Source organism: Paramormyrops kingsleyae, chromosome 2 (genome assembly GCF_048594095.1).
Source record: "Paramormyrops kingsleyae isolate MSU_618 chromosome 2, PKINGS_0.4, whole genome shotgun sequence".
NCBI lineage: Eukaryota > Metazoa > Chordata > Actinopteri > Osteoglossiformes > Mormyridae > Paramormyrops > Paramormyrops kingsleyae.
In genome coordinates this window covers 9,196,759-9,209,251 of record NC_132798.1, presented here as the reverse complement: position 1 = coordinate 9,209,251, position 12,493 = coordinate 9,196,759, and the positions used below count along the sequence as shown (strand labels likewise).

General features: G+C 38.3%; 1 long non-coding RNA gene across 1 annotated transcript; it reads right to left on the bottom strand.

Annotated features, from left to right (window-relative positions):
* Positions 1-385: 385 nt before the first annotated feature.
* LOC140581638 (uncharacterized) lies at positions 386-5,515 on the bottom strand. The gene is made up of 2 exons (XR_011984754.1): positions 1,019-5,515; positions 386-841 (listed from the first exon to the last, which is right to left on the bottom strand). It is a non-coding gene; the product is annotated as an uncharacterized lncRNA (long non-coding RNA).
* Positions 5,516-12,493: the final 6,978 nt, after the last annotated feature.

The following is a 12,493-nucleotide window of genomic DNA, read 5'->3' as shown; positions in this document are numbered from 1 at the left end:
GTTACACTAAACTGAGACAGAACAAGGACTATAGCTTCCTTCTGCCTTTCCTCTTTCATAAGCTTTCTTCAATTCCTTACATTTTTTCCTACATTTTACACTTTAAATGTTCTAAATTATGACTAGAACTTGAAATTAAAAATTAAACCACAAGAACATAAGAACATAAGAAATTTACAAACGAGAGGAGGCCATTCGGCAAGGAACAGCAAGCATTAACACATTATATAAACAAAAACACAATTAGATGATTGATTAGAGCAACATAAAGCTCTTAAACATTATCAAGAAATTACTGTTTGTCACCAGTATCATTTGAAAATGTCCTTTGTAACTTTGTATTTAAGAACCTACAACTGGGAATTAAATACATCAAACAACTGGCTGATGTAAATTGTTTTTCTCTTTATTGAATGACATCATAAAATTGGCCAAACAAAATGGAGCAGCTTCACTGAGAACCTTATTTTGCAGCATTAAAATGTAACCATTGTATATTCAGTTATATACAAGAGCATGTAGGACCGTGGAGACCTGCAATGCACAGAGAAAATGCAGATGAGGTCACATGCGCACACCATGTGGTTCACAGGAAGGCCTGCACTTTACCACCCACTAAAGGCTGTGGACTCTTCTGAACCTAGTTTTTCCTCTCATGCCACATTTTTAGGCAATTAACCTGAAGTATTTTTATACACTAACCTATACAAGTACGGTAATTCAAGGAGAATACTATTTTTTCAGGTAGTGCTTTTTAAAAAAAATGAATGTGGATGATATATTTGAATTTGCTGTGCGTAATTTGTGACTTCTTGGGATGGGTTCCAGGTTCACCCACAACCTAGACCGGGAGAAGAATTTGTAAGATTTGTGTTTCCGTTATTTTAAATCGGTCTTAAGCTACTTAGAATTATATGTGCAATCTTTCCTAAAATGATTTTCCCATTCAGATCCGCTTGCCATCTGCATCATCCCCGGTCACTGCATTAGGTGTGACAGTCTCCTTTTATTAAGATACCTGGTATTTGTCCAAACAGTAGGTGGTAGAAGCTATGCAGGTGAGAAAGGGGGGTCCGCCTCAGGGGCTGCCCTTAGCTGGTGGCCCAGCAGCCTCATTCTAGCACCTGTTTCTCTAGTGATTCTGTCTTACAAAATGACAGCACAAAAGAAAAACTTCAGGGTCAACATTTAACAGCATTTCAGGCAAACTGCATATAATGGGCTGACAAACATATGTGTGTTAAGTTCCTGAGTGGCTGTTATCATTTTCAAGTTGATATTTATTTACATATTGCATATACCTAAACTATGATAGTGTACGTCACATTGCACATAACACATTTAAGAGATGGTGTATCTTAGAAAAATAGTGTCTCGTACAAGAAGAATGAAATGGACTGATTTTTTGTATTACACAATTTACAACCAATAGCAGACATACCACCACTGCTACTGCTGATAATAATATACAAAATAATACACAAAAATGCAGGTGAAAAGGAACAGGAAACAACACATGATAACCATAAATGCACAAAACTACGGAAGTAGATAAATGTTACTTAGGTATATGTTATTGCTGCAGTATTTACTTCCGTAAAGCTTTTAATATAAATAAAATCATGCACTGTTTACATGTTCATTAATCATTTATATTTCTTTATTGATTTGCACTAATAAATAACGAAGTAAAACTTTCCTCACTTCCTTAAACTGGAAATAAACACAATGAACGTGGCATAAAGGATTGGCGATATTTTCCACAAATAACCTATTAACCTTTAATCCAGTGCAGTTATCGGTTTATTTTTGTTTCAAGGCTAACGTGAAAAGGATGAACTGGTGAGTAAATGCAGAATAGCTGTTTATGCAAGCAAGGATAAAATAAACGGTGTTTACTACAAGAAATTCGGTCCATTGGCAGTAATGCAAACTCTTATATTGCACCGTCGATTTTATTTTTTCGTATTGAGCACGGTATAATATAGAGTAAGTAATGAAAAAAATACTTATTTTAATGATACAGGCTACCGTAAGCTTACACAACGCAAGGAAATCTACTGCTAAATTTGCTTGGGATGCGTAATTATGAAATATTTTTCGATTAAATGAAACCATACTCGCAATTTCCAAGTTACAACTTTTGCTTCTGCATCGTGAATATATTATTAAATAAAAATACGTATGAAAATTCATTTATTTGATCGCGTAATAACATTTCAAGTTATTTCAGCCAAACAGTATCGTCTTGATGTGTGCAGACTGCTGCAGCGCATTCACCAGGAAAGTGTACCCCCTTTAGATTAAACCAATAAACCAGTAAAAAGGGCTGCAATGACCACGACGAATGGCTCTGGAATACGTTTCTCTTTCAATGTGTGCATTAAAGATGCATGAGACTCTCGGTTCATATATATCGAATTCTGGCTTAACACATATTTCCAATACTTCTATTCCTTCATAACATTTAGGCCTATATGAATAATACGAAACTTTCTCGCGGTCTAATTAGGATGAACCGAAGCATTTACAATTATAATAAAGGCGCTGTAAATATTTCACACATTCCTTTTCTGGTGTAGACTCTGTTTTGAACTACGCTCACGGTCAATCTGAAATCGTATTCAGCTATAGCAAAGGAGAGAACCTCGAGAGATCCACATTTATATACTATGTAAGTTAGGCTATATGGCAAGATTCCCCAACACAGTTTAAAAATTAAGCAAATAGGCCTATAGCATATTTAGATTCTCGGCAATTTAAAAACGTAGGTTATTTTCATGATCTTAGTATTAACTACAATGTTTTGCTTTAACGTATAAAATATTAACTTTGACAGAGTTATCAACTACAATTTTACACATCTATGAAATATACTTACCTGTAAACAAATATTTGGTTTCTACGCATATAAAACAACAATGTAAAATATTTACTGACGATCAGGGGCCCTTGTTTTATGGATTATCTTATTTTTATGTAGGCAGCATCTGTTTCAGATATAACGACATCACCAAACAGGAACCAAAGTTTCCTGCTACTCCTGACTCGCCGTCTCTATTTTAATCCCGTTTACTGGGAAAAGGCAACGATTATCAACGATGAAGTCTCCAGTTTCTAAGTCGAATAACAAATGCCGGTATCTCTTTCGATTACCTTTGATAATGGCGTAATAAAACTGCTAAGAAATGCTCGTGTCAGTAAGAAAATCTTGATATTTATGTGCTAGACCCGTAAAATATTCTTATGTAAAGGTAATTTCCATAGGAAACAACCGTGGTGTCGCACAAAAATAAACTATTTAAGCTGGAAAAACATGTCTGGCTTACTTATAGTTAAAGAAGGCGCTTAATTGTATTTAAACACTCAAGAATAATACTTATTATAAAAAATACTGACTTGTCAATGAAGAAACGGTTGTCTTCATTGATGCGAGTAGGCCTATAGATAAACCACAGGCATCACGTGCTAAGAATATCCTTTTTCAAATGTCTATTTCACGATCATTTCGAGTTTCGATTCGTATTATGATTCACACAATTTTCAGAGCCCTGGATTTTTAGTTTTACTCAATTTACTCGTGATAGTTCAGAAAAAAAACCCTCCTAACTATAAGAATGTTGCTAGACATTAATTTTACGAAAAAACTAAACACTGACAAAAATCTCCTCGAATGTGTGATTTTATTAATTGGGTTGTTTAAGATTTTATAGAACTGTATAATTATTTTATGTTGAAGAGTAGTTTTGAACTCTAACTTTGGTATAAAGTCTACAATTGTGCAGGAAATTAATTCCATATTGCAGTATGCCTACAATGAAATATAATGAATTACAGCTTCATTAACAAATGCTTGACATTCGGCCCATACAGGACCTTTCATAACTCCTCAAAAAGTTATTTTCTTCGATTTTCAACAAAATTTACTGTGGCTTCACAAACTTGCCAAAGAGTTTAAAACCATTTCTCTTGCACAGAACAAAATATAACTCAGAGACGGATGATACTCGCGGTATAAAATGTCAGGCGTGTATCAGCGGAGAAGACAAAGATGAACTCGAATCACCGGCAACAGATGTCCAGGCACAATTCTTGGTTTGTTATTAGAAATTGTACAAGAATTGCGTTTGGACAATCAGCTGCAGGGATCCACAAAGTCTCTTCCGTAAATATATGACTTATTTAACAACGGTAAATTTTTTAATGCTGTGGGAATTTTCTGGTTTAGTCAACTAAAAAAAAAACAATAATTTATACCCATAGATTCATAATGTTTGTGAATTTGCTTGCTAATGATGAGCGTACTTGAAAAGCACGCAGCAAAGAAACCGTGACCATCATGTATATCCTGCTCTTCTATCAGGTATTTTTTAGAAACAGATAGCAAAATAAACTGTTCGTGTCGAAAATTTTCAAACCCTCAATGTTAAGAATTGATGGTCTTGGCATCCTAATGTCACAAAATAAAAATAAATCCCTCAAAAAGAAGTTGACAGCATGCACTGTCAACGAGGCAAATCTAGAGACCTTAGTTTGCATGTAAATTAGTGAACGCCAGTGTAAATACTGTGTACACATGAAAATCACAATAGGTCTGCCAAATACCCTGGGAACATAAAAATTAGATTCCGTCGCAATGCAGTTTGCTGTTATAAAATCGCAAAAGTAAAAGCAGGCCTTCTGTCTGAACACATTTGGTGATTCTGAAAACCTGTTAAATGAAAAGTCTTATCAGAAACAAACTTCGAAAACATTCTCCAGCATCCCATGGCTGACAAAAATCTATTATTTGTCAGCATCCTTCCGGTACCCGGCGTTTTTCTGTGCTTCAGTGCACGAGTAAAGACAAATACTTTGAAAACCGAACAGCAAACGACACCTTCTTGAAAGTCCAGTTCCGCCTGCGCTTCGCCATTTCTGCACCTGTAAGGCGCTTTTTCGAATGTGTAGTCTCCCACATCGCGTTATCGATGAGAGTGAAACAACCAGGCTGTCTGATGGTTTATACGCTGCCGGTTAAAGCCGATACCCCTGTCTTTAAATGCATAAAGTTTATTGCTAAAATTGTAAAGCCGTCGATGGATAATCTTGCGTTGATGCCATAGAGAAAACTGGCCGGTACGTGTACGGAAAAAAAGAGAGTCCCGCACGCTAAAATACAGTTTCTCACGTCGTTCGTTTGTATCCCCACTAATGCTCAGAGGAAGAAAAAAAAGAAGGAGAAAAAAATACAAATTTGAGAGACATTAAGAAAGCTACGAGGAATATCAGATCGTTTAAGTCGCAGACTCCGGCGATGACTTGATGGGACGCCTGTTTCAGAATGGCACTGGCTTGCTGCTCTGCCTTACGAAAGCTTTTCTTGGGTACCCTAACAATAACGGTGTTGCTGAAGAAGAAGGCGAGAGAGAGTGGGGATGGTCTTCGCTTGGTACGGAATTTGAATAACACCACGGGGTGATAAATGTCCATTGTGCTGTAGAAGTAATGAATCTCCACTGTCTCGTACAGCGCACAAGCCAGCAGCTGCGAACGAGGGACCAACAGCCTCTTAAAGATACAACAGTCCCTATTTTCTATCCACGGCAATTACAATACAAACATTGTTTATTCAGCGCCAAAACGCACTTCCAGCCGTACATGACGTCTGTTGTGTTTTCTGTTTTATTCTGACGGAGAAATAACTGTGCAACGCTGTAACCAGGCACGTACAATTTAAAAGTATTTTGCATTTATTTGCACTCAAAATACCCAGAGTTTACGTATACTAATTATCTGCACTGTTATTCATAACAACAATGCAACTATAGAGCAGTATCTGTCCATACATGTATTAAGTTTTAATAAAAAATAAATTGACTCTAAGATTTTTAGAGTTTCACAATCTGGGCCAAGTGATCACTGATTTTGCCTAGATGGCATCGGAGCACTATTTGATCGGACTGTTTGGAACGTGCACAGCAGAATCTGTTAACCTGAAAACGTGATCACTCTTTGTGTTAAATGACGGTTATTCATTTCTAGCTTACTGCGGGCGTTCTCTTAATTAATACATGCCAATTAAATTACCACAAATAGTCTGTTATTGTATAGTTATTTAATGATCAGCCATGAGTGGAAACAAACTTTTCCCGCAACATTGCAACGAGAAGACCAAAGAGGCCTACTGGAAGATCTGCAAACACTACGGAAACACGTCGGCAGCAGGGCTGTACTGGTGCCTTAGTAGGTGGGTGTAATGTTATACCGTATAATTGCGCAAACGCACTTCTGACTGATACGCATTCTGACATTTTTAGGTGGTTATACGGTAAGCCAGGCGGGTATGCGCCGTATACCTGCATATACCCACCACTAGGCTGCACCTTTCATCGGCAGTGCTAAGCCTGATGGTGATTTCCTACTCCCTCTCTCGGTGACGGAACATTTCCAAATTTCTTCTATATGTCTTGAACTATTACGTCTTTATAGTACAAAATGATTAAGAAAATGTTAATATGCAAGCCCAGCAAAGCACTGAATTGTTATTGTTATTTAAGCGGTTAAATAAATAAATAATGGAAAAACTGAATGACTTAAAATATCCTTTGGAATTGCTTCCTATTTTTCCATGGTGGATCCACACAAACACATGAAATTCAAATATGGAACAAAAAGGGAATAAAAGAAAGTCAAGTTTTTTAATGCCATCTCCAAACTAAACATGAGCGGTAACACAAGCCACACCACACTGATCCAATGAAAGTATCCGCGATACTCGTGTCTTGGCTTGTCTGGAGTCCCAGTATTCACACATATAAACACACGATTAACACATAGCCTTCTTGGTTCTCAAAGGCCTAGGGTAAATTAGCATTATTGAGTAATTTAGTTCCGGAAAATGTTTTTGCCGCAATGCGAAAAAATCGCCATAATTCGACTGCTAATTGCATCTTTCCCGTGCTCTTTATTTTTCCGTATTTCCAATTTAATCTTGACCCTTCACTATAACGACGCTATAGTTAGCATGTTGGCAAATTTTATCAGACGCATAAATATGAAATAACGATACTATACTACTAATGTTTTTTGGAATTTCACCAATTTACGTTTTTAAATTTTTAAAATATGTCTACGTCCAATTACCCTCAAGCATTAAGAGAACACTGGAAACTGCATATATACAGTACCAGGTAGGCACAGAAAAATAACCGTAAGAGGACACCCTCCCTTTCGGGATTAGATCGTGTTTCATGTGAGAGCAGATGTATTAATTGACAGTGATGTCATGTGCCTCAGTCCCATTCCACAGCAAAGCCCTAGTTCCTCCTTTTCCTTCCTTCGATGCTCCCTTTCTTGAATAAATAATTTCCAGCTACCGCCATCGGCTTAGACCCTCCTCCTTAAAGACGTCCCCGTTTCTTTTCACACGTCTCACTCCAAAGATGGGCCCGAGTTAACCTTTCATATGCCTCGGGATAACTTCCCATCGCTCGCTTTCGTTGCTCATTTGTTCCTTAAAGAGCCAGCCCGCTGTCGCCCTTTCACGGCTGTGTCAGGATAATTTAGTAGGAGCGGTCCGAGATCGAAGGAGATTATGGCGATGAGGACCGAGGCATACGTTAATTATATTTACCCCTGGGAAATGGGCACTGGATGAGTCGCTATTCATCAAAGCGTATTTCACCAAGTGGCTCCAACTTTGTATCGCTTTTGAAATATTGTTATACCCTTTGTTCACAGTCACTTCGGGAAGTAATATGGCTAAGCTTACACGTGAAAGGATTTTCATGGAAGGGCCCTACTGTTATTTTTCAATAGTGTGTATGTGGAAACGGTATATGAAGACCTTACCTAAAATTAATGGAAAACAAAACTGAGACAAGTCCTTATATTAAGATTTATTCATGCTACATATGTACCTTATGCATGTGCAATAATATGTAATATAATTTAATACAATATAATATAATATGTAGGTTTCACATAATTTATGATATAAATAATCTATGGATATTTATGCCTAATAATATAAAATACCTTTTTTTTTAATGTTTATATTGCAAATGAAGACTTTTCACTCCGTTTCCTTCAGAGGCTTTGGATAAAGAATCCTAATGTTTACAGTATGCCTGTAAGTTCACTATCATGTGTTTCCATTCTTTGATGCGTATCATCTGTTTACCTGGTTGTAGTGAATGGCAACTGCCCTCCCCTAAAAGTTCCAACCCCCCCCCCCCCACCACCACCACCACCACCACCACCATCACCACCCCACCCCTATCACGGCATCATAGCTCTTTGATAATAAATGTGATTCTAAATGCAGTCAGATGCTGAAAGAACTGGAACACCTTCATGGACAAACAGCGTGTTTCATGTGGGCCTGTATGTGTGCTTTAAAGCAGTCATTTCAAATCAGTCCATAAAGGGCTTTCACAGTCCATTTCCCCAGCCTAACCGATCTTTTCAGCAGTTAATTCCGTGTTGTATTTATACCTCATTATGTGTTTTTTTTCCATAATCAGTGAAGTGAAACATAGTTTTTATTAGATATAGTGAATCATAAGCTGTAATCATCAGTGGCATGGATGTACTTTTATTAATACATCTTTTTGTATTCAAATCCCAAAAAATGTAGATGCATTGACAGTTAAAGTTGAAAAACAACACATATTTGGCTCACTAGTGCTTTATGCACAAAAAAAAATAGACAGCTGGATATTTTACAGGAGTAATTTGGGTTAAGTATCTTGCTCTGAGGAACTACAGCAGTTCCTCTCTTAGGATTTGACCTGACAACCTTTGCATTCTGTGTCTATGCCCTTAACTATTACACTCTCTGCTGTCCTAATTCAGCAGGCTATTGCTGTGCACTGCAGTACTTCTTGTCCAGACCTTAATACAGCTCATATAAGCTGTTAAAGATATTTTTAAATTATCTGCTTGGCAGGTACATTTATCCTAGGTTACTAACTCTTCCCATGATGTTTATACAGCTGAATATCTAGTTAATTCATGGGAAGACATATTTTTCAGGGCACGGCATCTAAGACAACACCCTGACATTTAAGCCTGCAGTATTTTGTTGGAAAAAACAGCTATTTAGCCATGCAAATGTCTTGTTGTATAACAAAATTCATTTTGACAGCTGTTTTAACATGGCTGTTTTTCTACATTGTCTTTTCTTAGAAAAACAGGTGTAACATTGTGATGTAATCACCATATTGTTATAATGCCAGTTCACATATCTTTAAATTCAGACCTGGGGCATCATTAGGCTTATTTTAGCCCCCTTGAATGTTTCTTTAGTTCCCCAACTGCGAATAAATATGTATTTATTTTTCATAGTATACATGTTTGCCATCGCCCTATCCCACCACCCAGTGAAGATTCAGCCCCCTATCTATTCATCTCTAACTATGTTCCTTACACAGACCCTTCCATTTTCATTCAGCATATTCTTCTTACAGTTACTTCCTAACAAGAAACATCAGTCTAGCTGAAATCTATCTGAATTTGTATCAGGACTCCTTATCTGTCCGTTCCCTTCTTTGTTACACACGTCACACCAGTTACAGTTCCTTACTTCATTACTACAAGCTTATTAATATGGCATTGCATAAATAACCATTTAGGTTATCAGCATTTACTGAGGAAAGATGCATGCGGTTGGGAATATGGCACACCGTGATGGAACTGTGATGGCATGTAGATTATTGAATATCTTAACACCAAAACATTTTTATTTTGAGAATTGGTTCTGCGGTGGTTTGGATTTTTTGAGGAGATCACCTGGTCAGCCTCCAGCTGAGATGTTTCAGGCATCTTCTAATGCATGGAGGCCCAGTGACAGACCCAGAGGTGACTATATTTGCCCAGCCACCAACAAAGGAGAGTGTTAGTGTTGCATCATCCAATGTGGCCAGCTGACTTAAACACGGTAGAGACGGTTCTGGAGGAGGTTGACCAGAAAGTGAAGGAAAAGTGGCCAATGAGTGCTCAGAACATGTGGGATCTCCTTCAGGACAGCTGGAAAACCATCCCAGGAGGCACCTCATGAAGGGTCAGCCAGTCCCTAGAGCAAATGGGGCTAAGGGCCTTGCTCAAGGATCCAATGGTAGGATCCTTTTTCTGACCCAAGGATTTGAACAGGCAAACGTCTGAATCCCAACCCATAGAGCTGCTTATTATTATTCTTTTTAATACATTTTTAGTCAGTATATAATCCATATATGTTATTTTATGGATTTGATGTCTATAATTACTCTAAAATGTAGAGAATAGTATAAATACGCTGTGTCCAAACTTTTGACTGCCTTGGGAACTTGAGTTAGAGTCTCTCTGGTCTGGCCTGCTTGGCGCGTTGCCAACCCTCACCAGCGGAAGTGCCAAAAAGAAGATGAAGAGATTTCATAAGATCAGCCATTTATAGTAACGTTTATACCAATGTGCCATATTTAGAAGTAGCAGTAAAACATTGATTATAATACTTAACATAACATAAATCCCCATATGGGTGTTAATCCATATGTGATGGATTGACGCCCCGTCCTGGGTTATGCCCTGCCTTGTGCCCGTAGCTTGTGGGGTAAGTACCAGACCCCCACGACCCTGCATAGGACAACTGGGTACGGGAATGAATGAATGAATAAACTCACAAGGAACTGTGAATGATCTGGCATACTATTGGATGTATAGCCCTACCTTATTCCCTATACCCTAACTCCACCCCCCCACCACCCTGACCCTGATTAGGATGAGCAGCTGGGAGATGGATGGATGGATGGATGGATGGACAATTTGAAAAGGAACCAAAGGTATAGTTTTCTAATCAGACACCTTAATCAAACTTTGAAATTCACTCTGACATATTTATCCCCAAAAGCCTTTTCAGTCAAGGTGGGAGGAATAGAATATAAGCCTTGGGCAATTTGCTGGACAAATTCAAGGTTTTGGTGTCATAACTGAGAGACTCTGTGGGAGGAAGCTGCGCCGGTTTGACTCAAAGCTAGCAGTTAGCCTCTGGTGGACCAAGGATGCCTTTTATATTAATATTAGTCATTTAAAGTCAGTGTTGAGCGGCACGGGGCCTTTTCTAACCATTTAAAACTTTAAGAGTTGCAGGGGTTCTTTTTTAAGTTAATGTAGTGATAAAGGAAACTATTCTTGAGACACAATGGTTTCCTAAGTCTCATGCTGGGCTTTGCCATTGTGCCCTTGACCAAGAAATGTAATGTTTCTTAAATGACAGAATGCAATGTTATATAAGATCTATTTAATATTTGGTATTGAAAGAGTTGGTAGGATATTGCAACTCCAAGTTCTTTTACTGATAGATTTGGAATTGCAGAATGCACAACTAAATTAACTATAAAGGACCAGCCATGCCACAAAGTTAACAAACAAGTTAGGCCACATTCACATTTGTTTTCAGGGAAACAAATTATTCATGTGTGCCCTGTCATTGACTCTCGTCCCTTCTAGGGTGATCACTGCCCTGTGCATTCTGGGATTGGTAGCTCCAAGCACAGGGAAACCATGTCCTGGATAAGCATGTGTGGGAAATGGATGGAGGGATATTGTCTGAAATAACCAAAATAATTTTAGGCGCACTGTTGATTGAGATTTAAGCTGTTCTAAATGTCTTAAAGAAGTTCATGGTAATGAATTCAACTGAGTAGTAGCTTCAAAGTAAATGCTAACAGCAAGTTCCCAAACAATGAATCTTCAGAGTGCAGCCCAGTGACACCTCTGGGACTTAGAACATAAGAACATAAGAAATTTACAAACGAGAGGAGGCCATTCGGCCCATAAAGCTTGTTTGGGGAAACACTTGGGTTTGAATCTTCGCCCCAGAGCTACGTGTGTTGTCAGGGGCATTTCCAGCTACTGAAAAAAATCAGGGACTAACTCAAGTTTATCTACATTGACATTTTTTTTTTTTTTAAGGAAGATTGGCATCGAGGGTAAAATACTCAGGGTTAGGCTTAAAATACTCTGGGCTATAGCCCAGAGTGATCAGACCTAACGATGCGTGTGTGTAGTGTTTGCATTTCCTCCCCCGTGTCGTCATGGGGAATCCTCTGGGTTCTCTATGGTGTCCCCCTACTGTCTAAAAACATGCTAAGGTTAATTGGAGTTGCCAAATTGCCTGGAGGTGTGCATGTGTGACTGAATTGTGTGTGTTTGCCCTGTGATGAGTTGGCACCCTGTCCTGGGTTATTCCCTGCCTTGTATCCGTAGCTTCTGGAATAGGCTCTGCATAGGACAAGTGGATATAGAAGATGGACAGATGAGTCAGAACATGCAAACTCCACACATACAGAGTGTAGGTGGGGTTCAACCCTCAACCCCAGTGTGAGGCAACTGTGCCACCAAAGAAAGGACATTTAAGATTCAAAACCTTCTGCCCAAAAACTCAGCTATATTCATAATTCTTATGTGTATGTAAAGGTTCACATTGCACTGACGTAAGTTTTATGATCATCAGGAAACGTAAGACACCTTGCTG